Here is a 22,351-nt window from a genome sequence, read left to right on the forward strand (position 1 = left end):
CTAATAACACCACTTCTCTGCTCAGGTAATATTTCATATCTTCCTACCTGGTGCCTGGCACACAATAGGTTTTGTGTTCATGAGAGCCTCCCTGAATTTGGTCAGCTGTGCGATGCTGACAGGGCCAAACTTCTGAGCCTATAAAACTGGGAAACAGGCCCTGAATAGTAACGAAACCACCCCAGTAAGTAATTTCTTAGTGGCCAGCCAGGTTTTCTTCTCCTGGTAACTCCCCAGTGGTAGTTTGCCATTTAAACTATGACAAGAATTATTTTCCTCATACTACAGATGGGAAAATGAAGAAAGATAAGCTAAATTTTCCCCATGACCAATAAATGGCAGATTCAGGCTTCAAACTTAAATAAGTTTGACCTCAGAACTTCAGGGAGTGGACCTTAGTGATAAGAATATATCTCCAAGGGGCGCCTGGGTGGCTCAGTCATTAAGCATCTGCTTTGGCTCAGGTCATGGTCCCAGGGTCCTGAGATAGAGCCCCACATCGGGCTCCCTGCTCAGCGGGAAGCCTGTTTCTCACTTCTCCCTCTCCCACTCCCCCTGCTTGTGTTTCCTCTCTCACTGTGTCTCTCTTTGTCAAATAAATTTAAAAAAAAAAAAAAAAAAAAGAATATATCTCCAGGCATCCAAATGCCCAGGTTAAAATCTTGACTCTATTACTTACGGCTATTCCCAGGTGACTCTGGAAAAGTCACTTGACATTCCTTAGCCTTAGTTTCCACATCTGAAAATGGGGGGTAATTGTCATATCTACCTTTATGGGCCGTTATGATGATAAGTAAATATGTCAGAAACATAACCAGTGTCAAAAAATATTGTGATACTTTCTCCCTTATATCTTGACCCACATCAAATTGTGCAACTTCTATGAAAGCTTTTCCTGCTCTCTTGAGCCAGAAATAATATTTCCCTGTGTGCATTTCCTCCCTTGTTGCAATTACATTAAAGCTATTTGTGTACCTATTTTCCTATACTATATTAGAAGCTTCTTAACAATAAGGATTGTGTTTTTTTGTTCTTTTGGTTTTTTCCCTGACATCCACATAGTACCATGAGATATAACAAACATTTGCTCTGTTTATTGACTGGAATAATTGGTGCAGAATCAGAGGATGTAATGTAGAGAGAAAAAAGCAGGATTTACCTCTGTTATTATACCATGCATCGGAAGTTAAAATTTTCCTGTATTAATTTATTTGTTTCAGTTCCATATCACCCTGTCTATTCAGTTGTTGGGAGCATATATTCTGAGTGTTTACTGTGTTGACACAGCCAAACCAGGTGTTTCGGGTCATATGCAGATGAGCGTTTAGTGTAGACATGGCATAAATGTCTCCCATGATAAGTATGGGCTTGAGTAACAAAGTATATACCAGGCAAAGAGTCTTTGAATCTAATAAATATTTAATAACATGAAGTGAGTGATGGATGAAAAACAAATGAAAAGGTTAAAATGTAGCCCCTATTAATTCTTAGGTTCCTGATTAAACAACTGGTTCCTTTCCAATTCTCCAAGTTGGCTACCTATACTGTCATACTTCACCCAGATTTTACCAACTCTTTCCTGTCTTTATGATGCTTTTAACTCAACCAACTCCCACACTCTCCATCAAGAACTTCTCAAGTCTTGAGCTACTTGGCTGGCTCAGTCAGTGGAGCATGCAACTCTTGATGTCAGGGTTGTGAGGTCAAGCCCCACTTTGGGTATAGAGATTACTTAAAAATAAAATCTTTAAAAAGAGAGAGAGAGGGAGAACTCAAGTCTTAGCATGGACTTATAAAGAAATTGGAAGTGTAGAACTCCATTCAGACAAGTTAAATAAAAAGCCCTCCCAGCGATGTATAGAAGCCTAATTTAGATGGAATTGTTTGTTCAATAGTCAACCCGTGTAAGTCATTTATCACTGGTGGATGATTTGTGAAAATTACAATGGCATGATGATATGATTTTATATTTTCCTTTTGAGAAGTTGAATAAGTCTTATGTTTGCTTTTTTAATTATTTGAAGTAATTACAATTTAAATGAAAAATCCATAAGGACATAATTCTTGACATGTCATGTAACCTTCGAACAGATGTATATTTAAGAGCAATAGTTTTGATTGGAGAATACTTTTATGCTAATGAATATTTTTAGCCCCAAAATGTTACCATGAAAGAAAATGCTGAGTTATTTTCCTGTATTCTAAATATAGCAAAGATAAAGATACATAGTGGTCTTGCCAATTACAACAGAATACTACCAATACATGCTTAATTTGAAAACATACTGTAGCTAGCTAGCTAATTTCCAAAATAAATATATGGTAATCAGCTTCTCTGAGTGTTGCTAAAACATTTTACAGAGATAGAGTACTATTTTATTCTTTGATAAAGAACAACACACAGACTAATATTAAACAGTTATGAAAATTCCAACTCCAATATAGGAGGTCATGATTTACATTAGACTAGGAGTATAGTCACTTCTCTTTTCTCCTGCACAGGAATTTAGGCACTTAGCTTCTATCGTATTTGCGTTAATGAGAGTTATGCATGTAGATTCCCTCAATTCAAAGGTCATTATGCCCTCTTCACATTGATAGCAACTGGGTTTGTCAGTGTGGAAGACGTAATGCTACTTTCTTTCCTTAACCCATAGTCTGTGAATGTGTCTCTTTGCAGAAGACCTTATGCTCCCGTGGTTTGTGGAAACTCTCCACCTAATAGTTTCTCAGTCTCTTAAGTGGAAATCTGTCTCAGGAAATTAAGGACAAAGAGGAGAGTAGACAGCAGTGGATGATAAGCTATTGGGAAGCACAGTAAATAATGGAGGGAAATGCAGCCCGAAAGAGAGGGATCATTTAAGGCTATTAGATGACAAATCCACTTCAATGCAGTTATTATACCTGTAAATATAGAAAAATGATAATGTTGACAACTCTTCATCACACAATCTGTGTCATTAATAAATGATGAGGGATAGAAAGAGTAAAAGAAATAAAGCCAACACTGTGCATAACAATATCACAGAAGCACTTGGAAAAACTAGCTAAGCTAAAAACAAAGACATAACTTGGTACCATTAATGAAGAATGACTGAGATAAGAAGGAAAAATTCAAAAGCATGTGCGTGTAGAAAATAGCATGAATAATATAGGTTTTGTTGCTTAAATGTTTTCCTTTACCTTACAATTATCAGAAAAAATTAATGTATGATAATTACCTGAGTAATTATTTTTAAATGTTGGTTGTTAGGGAAAAGATAGCTGCCTGCATTCCTCTAGGGCAGGTCAAAGATCATTCATAGAGTAGCTGTCCACTTCATATCCCTGAGAGAAATGCCAAACACCTTAAAATTCTCCAGAGGGCATTTTTTTTTTCTCCTACTAGAAAATTATGTATAGCTGTATCTCTGATTGTCCTATAAGATTGGGCATCAGCTGGATTAATAAGTCTGATTTAAGAACAAACAAAGATCTAAAAGAGGGCGCCTGGGTGGCTCAGTTGGTTAAGCAACTGCTTTCGGCCCAGGTCGTGATCCTGGAGTCCCGGGATCGAGTCCCGCATCAGGCTCCCTGCTCGGCGGGGAGTCTGATTCTCCCTCTGACCCTCTTCCCTCTCGTGCTCTCTATCTCTCATTCTCTTTCTCTCAAATAAATAAATAAAATCTTTAAAAAACAAATCTAAAAGAAACTTAGAAACCTTACGTCTCTGTAATTTGCAGACTTGTGTCCATTCTCCGAGATTCTTGGTGCTCCCGAAGGCTGCGTGTTTCAAAGAACCGATTGGGTTGGCTGATTCGAGGGCTGTGTAATCAGAATGGGTGGTAGGAATTGCTGGCAGTCTCCCCCTTGTCCATACTCTCCTTTTTTTCTTAGTGATAGAACTCCTGATTCTAGCTGGGCACATGCTGCCAAAAAAAGATTCCAGTTTCCTTAGTAGCTGGTAAATTGGCATACGACCAAATTCCACCAGTGGACTGTAATTGGAAGGGCCTGATTTCTAGGAAGAACCTCAAAAAAAAAGGTAAGTTCATCTCTTTGTACCTTTCTCTTCTAGTTAGCTGGAATGCAGATGGAAAAGCTTAAATCCCAGCATCTGTCTTTCCACCAAGACTGGCAGAGCACAAAAGGCATCTTGTGGAGCTGCCCTACTTGCTCTAGACTGCCTACCCTCAGATTGTACGTATACGAGAGAGAAACAAACTTCTATCTTATGTATCACTATTATTTTGAGTTTCCTAATGTTAATTAATGTGTTACGCATTTTTGAAAACTAGAAAAGTAAGCAGTAATCTCTTGATCTAAAGAGTGATCAAAAAGTGAATTGCTAATGCTGAATAATGCCTAATTATTGCCTTCAACTCATAAAATGTTTTGAACTTACACATAGTAGAAACTGAATCATTGATGATTGATTATTTTGTGGTCTTTGTTTTAATTTTCTACATCATTTATTGTGAGACTATCAATGTCAAATAAAATATTGATCTTCATCATTTGCTTTTATTGATGTCTTCATTTTTTTAAGATTTTATTTATTCATTTGAGAGACAGAGCACAAGCATGGGGAGAGGCAGAGGGAGAGGGAGAAGCAGATTTCCCGCTGAGCTGGGAGCCCAATGAAGATCCCAGCACCTGGAGATCACGACCTGAGCCAAAGGCAGACCCTTAACCACCTAAGCCACCCAGGTACCCCTATTCATGCCTTCTTGACAAGTTCTTCATTTTTCCTTCCAAATCGTTGCATGCTACTCTTGAGGCAATGAAACATTTCTGAACACTACACCTAAATACTTGAACCTTCATCTACAGCTACCCATATGCTCATTACATGCAGCTGTGGTCCTAGTGGTTTTTTCCACAGCTATCTTCTATCTCAAGTTCTTGGAAAACATTAATCACAACAGTCTTGGTACATCTTCAACACTCATGGGCCTTATTGTACCTTCAAGTCCCCACCACTACCTGGGCAGCTGGCTGACAGTGCTTCATGTACTTCCCTCCCTTGACGGCCTTGAAGAAAAGTGATTAATTATTAAGTAGAAAAATACGACTGGAGTAAGCTGTTGTGGTTGGCCTACTTGTCTTGGTAAATCCAACTTGTGCATATTGGGAGAAAAAAAAAGTCTGGCCTGGAGGCCAGAAGCTGAATCTGAAGATACCTTAGAGCCACACCAGCCAGGCTACATCTGTAAGTCTTATTTTTGAATAAACTGCATTTCTTAACATCGGTGCTGAGGCTGGCTCATGAATTTTAAGTAGCCCTGGGTACCCGGATTGAAACTCTCAGACAATGAGGAAGAACAGAAGTACCGCTGCTATTTTCCAAAGGAAGTGGAACTTTCTTTTTCTATTTCAGGGGCCGTTGCAATTGTCTTTCTCTGGAAAGAAAGAGATGAATAACCAGACCAATGGCATTTCCTGATCTATACAGCTTATCAAAGCAGAGCTCTTAAATTCACATGTCCAAATTGCTAGCCTAGTATTTGTACTATACCAGGAGTGGGCAAACTAAAGGCCTTGTTTTTGTAAATAAAAAACAAATTCTGTTTTTATAAATAGTTACATTGAAACTTAGTCACACCTTTGCCCAGTTTTTTAGTATTGTCTATGGCTCCTTTACCACAGCAGTAGAGTTGAATCGTTGCAAAGTGATTTTATCACCCAGTGAAGCCAGAATTATTTATTATCTGGCCCATTACAGAGATTTGCCTCTTAAAAGAAGTCTGCCACCCCATCCCTATACTATAAACCTTAAATAAGAAAAAGTTAAGGTTCTTAAGTTTAACCTTTGACTTTTAAGTTCTTCCTACCCTAAAATAACTCCCTGGATCTGTCTACTCCTGGGTGCAGTTTACAAACTTTGCTAGGGAATAAGTGGAAATTTATTATTAAATCCTACTGACAAATTTGCCTGCATCAACCCCAAATAAGCAACACTTTCCTGAAAATACAATATAAAGACCCGAACCCAAAAAGTATATGGATGGAAATTAGTACCTTCATCTAGAGAGTTATGTCCTTGGGTAGCCAGAGGTTGTTCTGACGTAGTTTTTGTTCCTTTCTGGAATGTAGGAAAAATGCAGAGGAAATAAAACCAACCAAAGATCAAGAACACAAACATAGAGAAAAAGATCCAGAAGACAGATATATGGCTGAATGAAATAAGTAAAGTTAAAGAGAATTAGGAAATTTAGCATAGAGGAAAAGCAGTGTGAGCGTATATAGAGAGAGACAGAAGTAATTCAGATAAGACAAACAGTTTGGCTGTCCTGGTTGAGTCATTCATTTCCGGATGAAAGTTAGTCACATGTTTCTTGCCACGAGTGCTTAATGAAAAAAGATTGCTAGAGAATCGATGCTATTTGCATTTGTCTATTTGGAATTTTAGAAATTTAAAACCAGAGGTGAACTTTAAAATAATTCTCATCCAGTATGCCCATTATACCAACAAGAACCAACTGTGCTTCTCCTAAAAATCACACACTGCCAAGTGACAGAGCTGGGTCAGCCGGTCACAGTTCCTATTCACAGCGTTCTCTCTTCCATGTACACTACCCTGGGACATACCCTCCCAGAAGAGCTGTTTTAGTCGCAAAGATTATTACATACAGAACTCAATTTTGGGGAAGTACAAAACCTTTAGAGATTTAGCGTCATCTTAAGCCTTTAGGAATTCACTTGAAAGATAAAGTGAATTCCTAAGTATACAGGTGATAGCTGCAAAGTGGCTACAATGTAACAGTACATTGATAACCCAAGCATACAGTATCCCTCCCCTTATCCGCAGAGGATACTTTCTAAAACCCCTCACGCATGTCTGAAACTGCAGGAGTGTATAGTACTGAACCCTATACGCACTGTCTTTTCCTACACATACATTCCTATGATAACGTTTAATTTATAAATTAGGCAGAGTAAGAGATGGACGACAATACCTAATGATAAAATAGAACAGTTATAACACTACCTGCTATACAGTAATATGGTAATAAAGTTATGTGAATGTCGTCTCTTTCTCAAAATACCTGATTGTACCGTACTCACCCTTCTTCTTGTGATGATGTGAGATGGTAAGATACCTCTGCGATGAGAGGAAGTGAGGCGGGTGTCGCAGGCATTGTGTAACCGAGTGTTGGGCTACTATTGACCCTCTGAGGCTATCAGGAGTATCATCTGCTTCCAGACTGGGGTTGACCTCAGTAACTGAAACTGCAGAGAGTGAAACCAAGAGAAAGGGGGAACTATTGTATCTTTAAATTAAGATTAGAGAAGGGGAAAACTCTACTAATATTTTTTCCTCTCTCCTTATGTGGTATATGAATTAATAAAAATTTTTGAGCATTTTAGTTATGGTGTCTTTTTGGTGTATTTTTCTATGAACTGTGCACTATCTTCCTTTCACCATTTGCGTCGGTAATTAAATTTTCTTGTCATTCCTTTATTTCCACATTCTGAAGTGCCTAAGCATTTATGTTCCTTAAAGTGCTCTCAACCACTGTATTCTATAGTCTCTCATGGAACTCTCAGTTTTAGAGAATGTGGAGACTATTAGAGATAGAAGCTAGAATAAGATGTGAGCCATACTACTAGATACTACTGGTCATAATAGTACTTATATTTAAGTGCTTCTTTGTGGTTGCTATAGCACATCTTCCCACCAAGTTTACTTCTTTGTCTTTCCCTGAGTGGCAGATGTTTTTTGCATGTCCTCTTCAGCTGGGTACCAGCCACACTGCCTCAATGGCTTTCTAAAGGAGACTAATGGGCTTAATCCATAAATACTGACTAGAAGTCAGAGTAAAGGCAAGAGGCTCTGTTTATTGGCCATTAGTCATCAATAAATGATAGCAGTGTTAAACAATAAACACAGAGCTCTGAGAATATCATTAACATGACTTACAAAATAAATGTTGCTGTGATATATCAGTGTTTGGTAGCTAAATCCTCAGAGGGCTCCGGGACTAGATTTGTCATCTGTTGTGTCTTAAACTAAAATATCTTTTTAAAAAGCTATTTCTGGTTCTCCGCTCTGATGGACTTGTAAGAAGACTGGGATTTTCTCAAAGAGTAAGATCATCATTTCCTCTGGTCTGTCGTCATTGGGTTAACTTCATAAAGAGGTGGGAATATCTGACAAATATTTTGATTCCTTCACAACTTGAGTCCCTACGCTTGAGGTATATGTTATAGGAAGCCTGCCTACACATCCACTGACCGCCTAACCCAAGAAAGCAAAGTATAAACCTTGAGACTTTAAGAGATGACTAACCACAAAACAAGATAAGTCTGTTTTTGTATTGCTTTCTAGAACAAAGCAAAAAGCAATTTTAAAAGAGTGCTTTGCAAAGTCTGTTTGCTCCTCCCCTTTTTTTTCCTGAAATCATATGCCTCCTCTCTTGGTACGACATTGCAAACAGCTGGGGCCTATCGCATGTCAAAGTATTATTCCTACTTGTTGAATTTCCTAAAACCAAACACTCTACAAACAATAAAGAAGGAAAGAATAAACATGTTTTAAATGATCCCATTTTCATGCTTTATCACTTTTTCATGATCATTTTAGTCATCTACCTAAAGATTTATTCTGAAGGCTAAGTGGTGATTACAGATGAATACACTTCTAAAACCCATTTGAAATGCCTTACTTGAAAACACTTAAGAATGCAAGGGAGTTGAAAACCTGGAGGCCTCAAACTCCACACCCACCATTTGAGTCAATTACTTAACCACAGTTACGGGTCTGTTTCTTCATTGATAGAGCAGAATTGTCACAGAGCAGAGTTAATGTCCGACAAACTTAAGTTCTCAAAAATCATACGAAAGACATTCTTACTTTAAGAATTGCATAAAAATCTCATACTACCTCATTTAGAGGCAAGTGACCTCTCCACTTTCTAGTGACACATGCCATGGTTAATAATTCCTACATCATAAGATGGTCATGAGTATTAAATATAGAGAAAGCACCCCACGGTAGAGTTAATGGTCAAAAAGTTAATTCTTTCCCCTTTCTGTTTTGTCCTTCTTCCTGTTCTTAAAGAGGAGAAAAGTCAATAGTGTTCCTAAACATTAATATTTGTGGAATGGACTTAGGAACAGGATAGTATGACAATCTCAGGCTTTTAATGAGAAACCTAAAATGATGACAAGACAGCTAATGCCTTTCTAGAATCTTTGCTCAGAGGAAATACCCTACAGGTTTCCTCTTTTTAAAAAAATTTTTTTAGGGTGCCCTGGTGGCTCAGTTGTTAAGCGTCTGCCTTCGGCTCAGGTCATGATGCCAGGGTCCTGGGGTCGAGCCCCGCATCGGGCTCCCTGCTCCGCGGGAAGCCTGCTTCTCCCTCTCCCACTTCCCCTGCTTGTGTTCCCTCTCTTGCTGTGTCTCTGTCAAATAAATAAATAAAATCTTAAAAAATTTTTTTTATTTGAATATAGTTGACATACAGTGTTACATTGATTTCAGGTGTACAACATAGTGATTCAACAGGTTTATGTGTTATGCTATGTTCACCATAAATGTAGCTACCATCTGTCCCCACAGTATCACTGACTATATTCCTTATGCTATGACTTTTATTCCTGTGACTTATCCATTCCATAACTGGAAGCCTTTACCTCCCACTCTCCTTCATCCATTTAATTTGTCTCATTTTAAAAATACAGAAGCACCAAAGTGTTGATGCCTTCCCTAAAGTTACTTAATGAACAGATCCAAAAAGAATATCAGAATCTCCACATTTGAAATTCAAAATTCTAAAAACGAGCACATTATTTCCAGATATTTTTGGTGCATTTGTCTGTGTATCAGCAACCAGTGCTGAAGTCACTAGTTATTTTTAGATTGTATATTTCTTCTGTGAGTTTTCAAGCAGAGTTTTCAAGCCCCATTACACGTTGAGATCAGGAAGGCAAACATGGCTACAGGAGAACTTCACAGTGGAAAGCAAAGAACAAGTCTGTAAGTGAGCAGGTGCAAAGGCAGCTGCCAAGGCTGTGGTCCTTTGACAAGCTTTTTTTTTTCTTTTTCCAGTGGTTGGCATCCTTGTTCTCTGCCTCTTACTGAAATTCCTATGCTTGCACTGCTGAATCTGTGAAGCTTTATTCTGTGCTATTCCAGGGGCAGGTCCCATGATGTAGTTGCCTGGGATATCTATCAGAGCTTTGTACCCCAACACTTATTTGCTTCCTACTTCTCCCTATTGCATTTGTTGGTTTGGCTGTTAACTCACACAGGTTTCACCACTGCTAGGTCATTGCCCTCTGCACTCAAGATGCTAACTTGGAGTGTGATCTCTAATGGTCCTAGGCCATCTCTTGCTTGATAGAGTATAAAACTCTCCAGTACCCTGTGACAACGTTGGAACACCCCCCAGTATACTGTGAGTGGGTAACTTACAGCCTTTGCATATGCACAGCTCCAAACATGTTCCAGATCATGGCCACCTGAGAGATGACAGTTTTGCTCTTGTCTCCAGGTTGAAGGTTTTTCATTCTGACCTGGTTTTGGAGTAGCCTTGATGGATGGCTTAAGCATGTTCCAAGGGACTACAGTGAATCAGTCACAAGAGCAGGCTTGGATCCTGCTGCAATTCAACATCCTGAAGATGTCTCTGATCTGAGGTTTCTTGAGATAGACAGCAATGCCCTTGGAGGTTCTAAGACCAAGCCATACTTCCATATGTTCCTGGATCACAAAGAAAACAGGACCAGGTCATTGCCTTTAGATGCTTCCAAATAGCAGAGCAGGATGAACTGTACACAGTGATCCATGCTAACATTTAGCCTTATTTGCAATAAGGACCCAGATATGTGAACAGCCTTCTGCTACCTGACAAAGTGCACTTCAATTTCAAGCTGAAATTGTTGTCAGCAATTTTTATTTTAAATAGAAGTTGCAGTCACTGGCCTTTTAGAATACTTCATATTTACAAAGGTGCCTTTTATAAGAACACCCTAAAGTGCTATATGAATATCATTTCATTTATCCTTATAACATCTCTGTGAGGGAAAATAGCCCATATTACCCTCCCCCATCATCACAAGACCCAGTGTTCAAACGAAAGCACACAAAGGCCCAACACAGGGGGTTTCTAAAAGACCAGAAGAGAATGCACGATGGAACCAAGAATAGGCCTCTTATGGTTGTATATGAATATTCAAACTAGCAAAGGGTTGGGAAATGTAATTCAATCACCCCAAGAGAATAACACTTTCTTAAGGACAGAAGAAGGGGGGAAGGGAAGAGAAGTTTCCTGAAATGAACCTGTTGTATTGAGGGCACCCTCTGCCTTCCTTTTTCTCCTGTTCTCCAGTTACCAGTTTTTATTGCTATAGAAAGGCGGGGAGGGGCGACATGGAACAAAGTGGTATGTGAGCCCGTGAAATGTTCCTCCTGTTACTTGCTTTTGAAATACTCACCTGATTTTTATTCTGTAGCACTTTCAAATGATTTAAGATAACTCATTAGGCATATCCTGAGAAACTTTTATTTCCTATATTAAATCAGTTTGATTCAACTATGTAAACTCTTTCAGTGGAACTTTCGATAATGATACATAATATCAACAAAAAGAGTTGGAAGAGGTGATGATGATAAAAAATCTTCTCTTTCTTTCACAAAGAAGGAAACGAGTATTTATCTAGTATCCACACTGTCCCAGGAACTCTTAGATGAGTTCATCCAGGTAATTCACTTAATGCTAAATTTTGGGAATTGTGATTATCAGTGCTGTCTTCCAAGAACCCAGGGCTCAGAAAGAATAGAGAGCTGACTCAATAAATAACTTACACAGCTAGTAAACTGCAGAGTCCAGATTCCACCCAGACGTTTCAAATTCCTACACTCCGCTTAAGAGCTGCTTGGGAGTTGTTCTCATATGTTAATGTGAAGTTATTCAGGAATATAGCAGAAACTCTCTTAACAAAAGTCAGTTGCATTTGTTCCCAAGCCGGTTTTTATCTTTTGTACCTGTTGTTTGGATTGTATTATTTAATTAAATGTTACCTAGACTAATGAAATATGAATACAAAAGAAAGAGGTTTATTGTTTCTATGAAGACTAACTAGAATACTCTGGAGACACTGCTTAAAATTGCCATCATAAGTATGCGGGTAAGACACCAGCAAATTCTGGGGAAAATCCACAGAAAAAGCTAGGATTCTGCATTGACATTACCTCACAATTGTTTTTTTTTTTTTAAGATTTATTTATTGGGGTGCCTGGGTGACTCAGTTGGTTAAAGGTCCGACTTTTGATTTCAGCTCAGGTCATGATCTCAGGCCGGGTCTGTGCTGGGCATGGAGTCTGCTTAAGAATCTCTCTTTCCCTCTCCCTCTGCCCTTCTTCCTGCTCAAGTGCACGTGTGCTCTCTCTCTCTCTTTCTCCAAAAAAAAAAAAAAAAAAAAAAGTTTTCTTTATTTGAGAAAGAGTATGAGTGGAGAAACAGAGGGAGAGAATCTCAAGCAGACTTCCTGCTGAGTACACAGTCCCATGGGGGGCTCTATCTCATGACCCTCAAATCATGAACTGAAACCAAGAGTTGGATGCTTAACTGACTGAGCCACCAGGGCACCTTTACCTCACAATTCTTATTGCAACTTAAAGAAACGGAAACTGAAAATTGTACCTGATGCATATGGCTGTGGTTATTTAAGAAAGGTGGTACAAAAGTCAAAGAAAAAGCCTTAGCCTTAAATCAAAAGATTGAAAAATTGAATAGACATTTATATTTTTAGCACATATCTGTATATATACACATATCACACAGGAGGTATATATATATATATAAACCTAGACTTTGAAAAATATAATTCATAGATATCCCTGCTTTTACAGCCTTTTTCATTTGCAGGTCCTGAGCTCTCTGGATAAGAAGTAGGCATCTCCTATAAAGTTGTCATTCTCTAATCTGGGAATCCTATCAGCTGATTAATTATATATTATAATTACATATATATATAAATAATATATATTCCTACCAGTCTGTGGGAAACTTACACATGAACCTGACTCTTCCTTTGAGTGAATAAGAGAATTGAAGCTGATAGTAAGGAAAAATATCCAAGGAAGTTTCCTGAACTGTGATAGCCAGTCAACTATTCAATTAGTATCCAGATCTTAATTAACGTTAAACTAGGAACCCATATCACATAAAATTATGTGTTGCTGTGCTTTTATGCTCTTGCTTTTATTTGCTTTCGTTTCTAATGAAAGGTTTATTTTGAGAAGTGCCAGCCTAAGCCTTCTCAACAACCTTGCCTTCCCAGTCACCCCAAATCACAAACTGGGGAGCCATCCAGGGTCTTCTCTTTCTCACCTCCTGCAGCCAATCCTCAAGTCCCTTGTCTTCCATCTCCACATGTTTTTCATTTCTGTCCCTTTATCTTGGTGGGGTGGGAGAGATGAGACACAGAGGCAAGTTATTACCAAGTCCATGTACTAAGACCAAAGCACCACTTGCCTGCATCTCTGCCCCCTGCACCATCATTTCATTTTGTGGGATCCGGGCAGAGTCAAAAAGGGAATTGGTAACATTCTCTCACTTCCTGTCATATTTGCTATAAAAGGATGTTCTCAAAGTTAAAGGCTTCCCTGATGCATGGTGCTGAAATTAATTTTGCTGTTTTGTTTGCAGCTACTATGGTCACTAGTGAAACATGGAGCTATTACATAGCCTCCCAATTGGGCTCCTATATCTAACTATCCGCCATCCTGTCTACTCCTCCTCATGTCAAATCTGCAGCTGAGTCACCTTATTTATGTAGAACCCAAATCTCAGTTCTTAACTACTCTACTTAAAACCCATCAAGGTGCTCTTGGCCTATCAGACTGAATCCAACCTCCTTGGCATAAGGTACGAGGCTTTCTGTAATCTGGAACCTTTTCTGTTTCATTGATTCAGTTCGTCTTCTCTTCCCCTCGTGGCTTCTGTCTTCGGCACAATTTCTACTCACTCTTCAGGACTCAACTTTAAGCATCTCTTCCTCTAGAAAGTGCCATTGACACTCCCAGGACAGTAGATGCTGTGTACCTCCTATGTTTCTCCAACCCTAGCAAACACCTACTGCTTGATGTGTGGAAAGCCCTGTGCAAAGAAGCTAAGGAGAATTTGGCAACGATTGATAGAAAAGATAAAAGGTCAGTATGCCCCTGGGGGATCAGGTGTGCTGGACATTGTCTAAGACAGCTGTGGATTGTAGGAGAGCCCCCATATGCAAAATGGGGAAAAGCCCAGCTGTGGGACCAATCCTCCCTGCCTACACATCTTCTGTAGGGGATTATCCCATAAATGCCAAACATCAGTTTTAATCTTGTGCTTTGTATCAAAATCTTCTCTCTACCTACACTGAATAACATCTTACTTTTTGTGTTTATATTAATCTACCCAGTTCAATTATCAAGGAAAAATACCAAAAGATACAATTTCCTAGCAGTTTGAGCTTGCCTTTTGGCATTCTACAAGAGCTATAAATTTGATCTGGCAATGAAGTAAATTCTTGGTTTATTCTTGTTCTTATTTATTTTTATTCTTACACTATCTTTAATGACCAATACAGACTTGAAATTGGTTATTCTTAGAGTCTGGCATTCATTTCATTAAGGTGGAGCATAATTGAAAATTATCACTAAATTTAATTTTTCTCATTCTAAACCTATATAGATGTTGTTAAAGGCTCCATTTTTGTATTCTTAAAGTTTTATCCAAAAAATTATATTTTATATATAATTGTATGTAGTACATTACAGTCATGAAAATCCACATGAATTCATTTGCTCCTTACCATCCTATAGCAGAGACAGGGCAGATATTATTATCCCCATTTTACTAATAAGAAAACTCAGGGTATTGTCTGACTCCAAGCACATTTACCCAGGGTTAACGTTGGGTTCAAAACCAAACAAATAAATCAAGTTATTTGATTCCAGATAAAAGCTTGTGCATAGGCAGTTATAGAACATTCTTTTTTTCCTAAGAAGAGAATGTATGAAATGTAATATTTTAAGCTTGGTAAAACCATTTTTTCAATTGTTAAAATCTAATGCTACAACGAAGGAATAGAAAAAATGGATTCAAAATTAATTCTTCCTTGACTTCTTTATCATGACCTTACTTATTAGGACAATGGTTTTACTAAATAGACATTTCTATTATTAGCTTATAAGTCCATTTTACCTCTTCAGCCACCTAAGACTACCCAAGTACTCAAATACAGGATTAAATATTTACAAAAAATGAAATGTAAAGCTTTTGCTAATTTCTATAATTCTGGAAGGAGCATATCTACATTTTAAAATGCCATAGAAGGCAACTTGGACAGTGTCTATTTATTTGTTACTTTTTTTTTAAAAGATTTTATTTATTTATTTGACAGAGAGAAACAGCAAGAGAGGGAACACAAGCAGGGGGAGTGGGAGAGGGAGAAGCAGGCTCCCCGCCAAGCAGGGAGCCTGATGTGGGGCTCGACACCAGGACCCTGGGATCATGACCTGAGCTGAAGGCAGACGCTTAACGACTGAGCCACCCAGGCGCCCCTATTTGTTACTACTTTTAAGGCAACCAATGAAACTATGTGGGAAAAAAAGAACTTAATATTTTAATGACTAAAAAGTAAGCTCCAAGAAAGCAGGAACTGTGTTTCTTTGTTCAGGGGCACATTCCAGAGGCCTAGAACAGGCCTGGAATATAGTCAGTGCTTAATAAATAGTTGTTGAATGAATAAGTGAAAGAATAAAGGAAACAGAGCGGTACAGGCCTATGACCTCACATTATTGGAAAAATTAAAATCATTCATCCATTCAACACATATTGACTGAGTGCCTAAGAAGTTCTAGAAGATTCAGAGGCTCTGAACTGGTACTACCACACCCCTGCTAGATGTTCTAACTTAGGCTGAGTGACAAGGGAAGGCATCTCACAGGACCTGCTGTTTGAGATCTGAATGAAGTGAGAGCAAGTCATGAGAAAATAACATGGCTTGCCTGTTGTTGAAGCATTCAATTAGATGATGCATAGAAAGCACTTCTCTCAGTGCCTGGCCCATCCTCAATGATCAGCAAATTGTGGTGATGGTGTTCAGAACCCCATACCCCAACATATGACACCTTGGCATACTGAATACTTCAAGCTAAAAGATTTAAGAAATGGCAGAGGGCAGGTGGAACTTTCTCACCTTCTCCTGAAGCAGGTCATAAAATCCCCATGTGAGGGGTGCCTCCCTCAGAAAGAACAGCCTTACCTGGGAAGACTGAGGGATACCCAGAAGAATCTGAATGAGTGGGCCTTGCTGCTTCCCCCACCCTTTCTTTTCTTACCACATTTTCCCACAACTCTCCCTCCCTTCATCAAGCCTCACACAAAAAGCACTCAGGTTTTTCTACTTCTTCAGGTCTTAACTTCCTTATGAAGTTGTCTGTGTCACATAAAACTCATGTTAAATAAGTGTGTATGCTTTTCTCTTATTAATCTGTCCTGTGTTGTAAAGATTTCAGGCCAAAATTTAGAAGGTGGAGGAAAAGATCTTTCTTTCCCCGTAAGGAGATGTTACTGTTATTTCTATAGATGGCAACCAAGACATTCATTTCACCATATTCAAAGCCAAGAAAAATCCATGGTGTTGTAATACACACATATCTCTAGATGGCTTTTTTGGGTTTGTTGAAAACCTTGGGCTTGGATGTTTCAAGTCCTGGGAAGAAATTGGGACCTAACTCCTGCCCCTGGAAGAATAGACTCTGCTATACATTCTGACTCTCTGTATCAAACCCAGCCTTTCCAAGCCTGAGTATCCAATTTTGACAGATCATCTAGTTGGTATTAAGGGCCCTGGAACAGAAGTAGAGTTTGCAAATGGTCTACTTTATGTACTTGGGCCATAACGTTTCAGCATAATATAACTTCTTTAGGCAAATTTTTAAAAATCTGCCAAATTAAAAAAAAATTTACCAGTTGTCTGGAGTATATACTAAGCCTCATATGTGAAAACATAATATCAATTTTTAACCTGTTTTTATATTATGTACTTTTTAGTTTTCAAAAACCTGTTTATATATTATGTACTTTTTAAAGTTTTTTCCCTAAGTGTTATTTATAACATTGAAATTGCTATTTTACTGATAATTCTTTAAGCCTCTTTTTATCTTACTATAGAAATAAAATATGCTAAATTGTAGTCTACCAGAACAACAACAACAAAAAAGGTTAAGAAAGAAACTAAAATTCACACAAGACAAGATAACCACTATTAACATTTTGGTAACTCTTAACAATCAGACTATTATTTGCAGAACTATATGTAAATTTTTGAGTGACTAGGATCATATTGTACACATATTTTACTGAGGATACTTTTAAAACATTTTGTTCAATTGTTTATCTCCCTCCTTTCTCTCTCTTCTCCATTGCCCTTCACCACTACCACAAAAAAAAAAAATGTTGGAAAACTGTTTTTCTCACTTGAACACACAAAGTAAAAATCCCTCCAAATCAACTAATACGGATCTACCACATTCTCTTTCGTGGTATGGATGAACCAGTTTGCTTATCTGTACCCTTAGAGATGAGCACTCCTTTGTGTTTTGATTTTTGCCACTATGAACAAAGCTACAGTAAACATCCTTGCACACACACCCTCATGTGCTGATAGTTTTATTTTTATGGAATGGCTCAGGGAAAGGGTGTGTTTACTTGTAAACTGAATAGATGTGTCCAGAATTGCATTCTTAAAAGATGTTAACAGTTTACATTTCCTCTCTGCATTTTATCCAATATTTATTTTTAGCATTTATCCCCATACAACATACATAAAATTATACATAATTGGTGGCAATTACTATAGACTCATTCTATTATTTGTGATGCTAGAAAAATTCAGTAATTACTCAAGTTTTTGGCCTGGCTCATGGATCATTGACATTTTCAAAGTAAGGAAAACAGGCTTTCAATAATCACGTTTTCCAAGCTATGCCGGGCAGTCAGACAGAACCATCGCTGACAGTTCTGAGAGCCATAGTGGGAAGTTATGCATTTAGTCCCACCAGTTCTTAAAGTTAAGAATGCTCTCTGACTTCCATTTAGCAGAGGAAGACAGCTCCATTTTGCCAGCATGGCTTTCTGATTATTATCCTTCTGCTGTGACAGTTGCTTCTAGCACCTGAAAGCAATATAAAATTGCATTTTAAATCATTGAATAGATGTCTAAACTCAGATTTGCATTGAAAACTTAAAAAAAAAATCAACAGAGAGCTATGAGTCTCAGTTTCTTGGTAGCATTCTTTTTTTTAAGATTTTATTTTTAAGTAATCTCTACACCCAACGTGGGACTCAAACTCACAACCCTGAGATCAAGAGTCACTCACTCCACCGACTGAGCCAGCCAGGTGCCCTGCATTCTTATTTTTTAAGAGCTGGGGGAAGAAAAAAAAAATCAAGATCACCCATCAAAAGAAATGTAATGTCATTAACCCATTGTACTGATACATGATGAATTATTTATAATCTAAATATTATAATTAGAGGTAATGTACCAAACACATTTAGGCTCAGATTTCATGGCAATGTTCTGATTGATTTTTGGAAATACATAATAATTGGCATATATTTGTACAAGTGGAAACTGGCTTCTTCTCAGTTATCCTCCCAAGTACACCCAGTCTCCTATCCTTTGACTCTTAAGCCAAGTTCCGAAATGTAGGCTGGGAACCTGTGAGGCATCATACTATCCAGCATCAACCACTGTATTTTCAGTCAATTCTTCGAATGAAAAAAAATTAAATTATCTTCTACTGTAATCACAGGAAAAATGACTAGGTGCCTGGGTGGCTCCGTTGGTTAAGCGACTGCCTTCGGCTCAGGTCATGATCCTGGAGTCTCGGGATCGAGTCCCACATCGGGCTCCCTGCTCAGCAGGGAGTCTGCTTCTCCCTCTGACCCTCTTCCCTCTCGTGCTTTCTATCTCTCATTCTCTCTCTCTCTCTCTCAAATAAATAAATAAAATCTTAAAAAAAATGACTAGAGATATCTTAAATATTTTTTTCAAACCTGCTATTGCTATGCATCTCCAAGTCTGATAGAAAAACAATCGGGATATAAACAAAGCACAAACCGTGTTTCCAATCTTGTGTCCAGTAGCTGCGTGTAAACAGAACAGTGAGTGAGCCTCGAGTGAAACGCCCAGCAATATTCACTGCGTCAATGCCAGTCCCCAGTGAGCTGTATATTCACGTCTGCCTGGTAATTTAATGGCACCTCCAGGCATAAACAAAGGTTTTTTAAAATAGTAAGTAAAATATTCCTGAACACTGGTTTGCTTTTTAAATTTTCCTACTCTGCTTTTGGAACTTAAGAAAAAGCCTATATTGTGACATTGGAAGACACGGATTGAACCAACACTTGCCATCATTTTGTTTAGGTTCTATGTAACATAGCCCACAGCAAGTAATCCACCTATATTTATATCTAAAAACTTTTATTTCTGGGAGAAAAACTGTAATGTTGATGAACAGGGTCCCCTTCTCCAGATTCTTCTCTATTCACTCCTATAGTTTCAACACCGCTCTTGTCCTGCTCAGCTCCCCACTTGCTTCACGATGCCCAAATCGCTGGAAGCTTTTTGGTTTTTCTCACGAAAAACAATCAAATAACGAAAACAAATTAATCTTACAGAGACTGCCTCACAAAACCATCTTGGACAAGCTGCTTTGAAGTTCTTGTGGTCTCCTTGTAACAACTGCATCCAACATAGCATCTGGTGGTCCATAAATCAGAATCATTTTTTTTTCAAAGAAAATAGTTTGAAGCTATTGCCAACGCCACTCAGCATTTCTTTATAGAATCCCAGCAGGTAGACTACACTGATATCTTGGGAAATATTGACTTCAAAGAATGTAGTATGTTTTATAGTGATAAAGAAGACTCAGTTTAGGGTCTTTTATCTAAAAGAAACAACAAAACTATATCTAATGGTCTCATGTGTTTCATCCCCTTCTACAAATGACAATACGACTCTTTGAATGGACTAGAGCTCATTAATCTAAACGTTCTCCTAAATGTCTATCTATCTAGTCTAAAGTTAATCCAATATAATAAAGCAAGTGATTTGTAAAACTTTGTCACCAAGATCTTTTTAGGTGGATTTTGCCTTAAATTATGAAAAAGTCTGTTTGGTACTGGTACTTTACCAATGGAGAGTGCTATGTATACAACTGGCTAACTTTTCAATAACTGATAAGGATAGTTAATCATGAAACTTAAAACACTTTTTTTTATGGTAGAAGTTTCTAGCAACTTTTATTACAAGTTTATGTTCCCTGCAGATATAGTCCCAGGTAGCAATTTTAGCTATGGGTGTTAACAAGACACTTGGAGGTGCTTTCATGCAATGCTTTTAGCAGTCATGTTAGGTTTAGGCATGATTTTCTGACCAAAGAGAATATATTTAAGGACCTCTGGGGGACATCTTCCTTCAGTCCTACGAGTTAATATTTTAATCTGAAATCTATTTCCTATAATATGTCCAAAAGCAAACATTGTTTTCCTATATTAAAAGGGATATTTTTCCAATCTTCATCCAGAAAACCTAGTTTAAAATTATAATCACGGGCACAATCTACTATGATGAGTAATACTTGGGTGGCTTATTTCCCCTCCAAAAGCATATGCTTATTCCTCCTATCTTTCAACAATGCAGAGTATGGGCAAAACAACGTCACTTTATGAGCTCTGTCCACTGGTTTTAGTAAAAACAATTGCTTTGCCAATAAAAGGAATGACAGGAAGTTAAGAAATAAAGGGTAGGCTGGCCTCAAAAAGAAGAAAATTGCCCTATAAAGTGAGGATAAAGTTTAATTAGGGAAAGCTCTGCCGTGCCCCAACTCATAAAACTCATTTTATTAAATTTATGTCCCATAGTTTTGCCACACTATATTGCTTTCTGCACTTAAAATCCAGGCATGAGGATATGAAATTATTTTCTCACTCAGTCATTGGCTTCAGGGGACAAAGTCCTGATTTCGCCAGGGTCTTTGGTCCGCTTGCCCTTTTGTTCCTTATTCAAAAGTTTCAGCAAATTTGACCTCTGAAAAGATACCATTTCCTCTTAGTCTCAGGGTTTGACTTTTCTGTTTGCATTATACGGACTCTGCTCCAAAGTAGAGAGTTTTAATGGCTGAACTCAGGAGCCAGAGCCAATGTGACCTTTTTCTGCCAACGCCTTTCACAGCTGGGCCAGTTTCCTTATTCAGGACGGAGCATCTGAATTCTACTTCTTGTAGTGTCCACTTTGGATGGACATGCTTGTCTAGCTCTCTCCCTCACCCACTCTTGAGTGTTATCTGGTTCATTCTGCAGAATGTCTTTGTCTCCAATATTAAATCATGCTCTCGAAGCGAATAACCCATGTGTTTCAGAAGTCCTGCTTTTCTACAGGGATGCCTGCACTGATAATATCTAGACCAGGGCGGGGCTCCCTTCACCTTCACTGGCAGCCACCCAGTCTGACCAGAGCATTCCTCTGTTGAATTCGGTCCTGTTTGAGAAGAAACAGTATTCCCAATTTATACTTGGATTGTGTTTCAAAGTTTCGTCCATTAGCCAGCTGCTTAGAACTCGTTTTCTAAGCTGTTAACAATCAGAGTCTGAAACACACACAGGCATTTTTGGGGATCATTCAAGTACTCCCAAGAATGAAGAAGGCAGGGCGGAATACGCATGATTTTTAAAACTTTCAGTGAAACAGAATTACTGGACAACAAAAGCCCTGCCCTTTCTTCCCTCTTCCTGGTCAGAGGCAGTGCTGAGGAAGAAGCAGATCGTACCCACACAGAACACACCCTCGGCCACGTGTTAGAATTCTGCCTTTGTGGGAATGGTATAGGGTCCAGACAAGACTCAGCCTTTGAAGGAACAGCAGAGGGTGACCCATTACTTGTTGGCATAACTGGGTGGTGATTCAGAGAGGAGCATGAAAAGGTAAGTCAGGGATTGGGTTCTGATTCATTCATTCTAGTTAAGTAGAGCAGAGACTACAGCCATACGTGAACATCCAACACAGCTCTTACCTTGTCTGGGGACACTGAGGGGCCATTGTATCCCTATTCTTTTATAGAAACAAGCAAGATTTTAATTTTTTTATTTTTTTTATTTTTTATTGTTATGTTAATCACCATATATTACATCATTAGTTTTTGATGTAGTGTTCCATGATTCATTGTTTCTGCATAACACCCAGTGCTCCACGCAGAACGTGCCCTCTTTAATACCATCACCAGGCTAACCCATCCCCCTACCCGCCTCCCCTCTAGAACCCTCAGTTTGTTTCTCAGAGTCCATCCTCTCTCATGGTTTGTCTCCCC

The sequence above is a fragment of the Callorhinus ursinus genome, unplaced genomic scaffold, assembly GCF_003265705.2.
Source record: "Callorhinus ursinus isolate GAN/ISIS: 27379988/994484 unplaced genomic scaffold, GSC_fseal_2.0 scaffold4, whole genome shotgun sequence".
Lineage (NCBI taxonomy): Eukaryota > Metazoa > Chordata > Mammalia > Carnivora > Otariidae > Callorhinus > Callorhinus ursinus.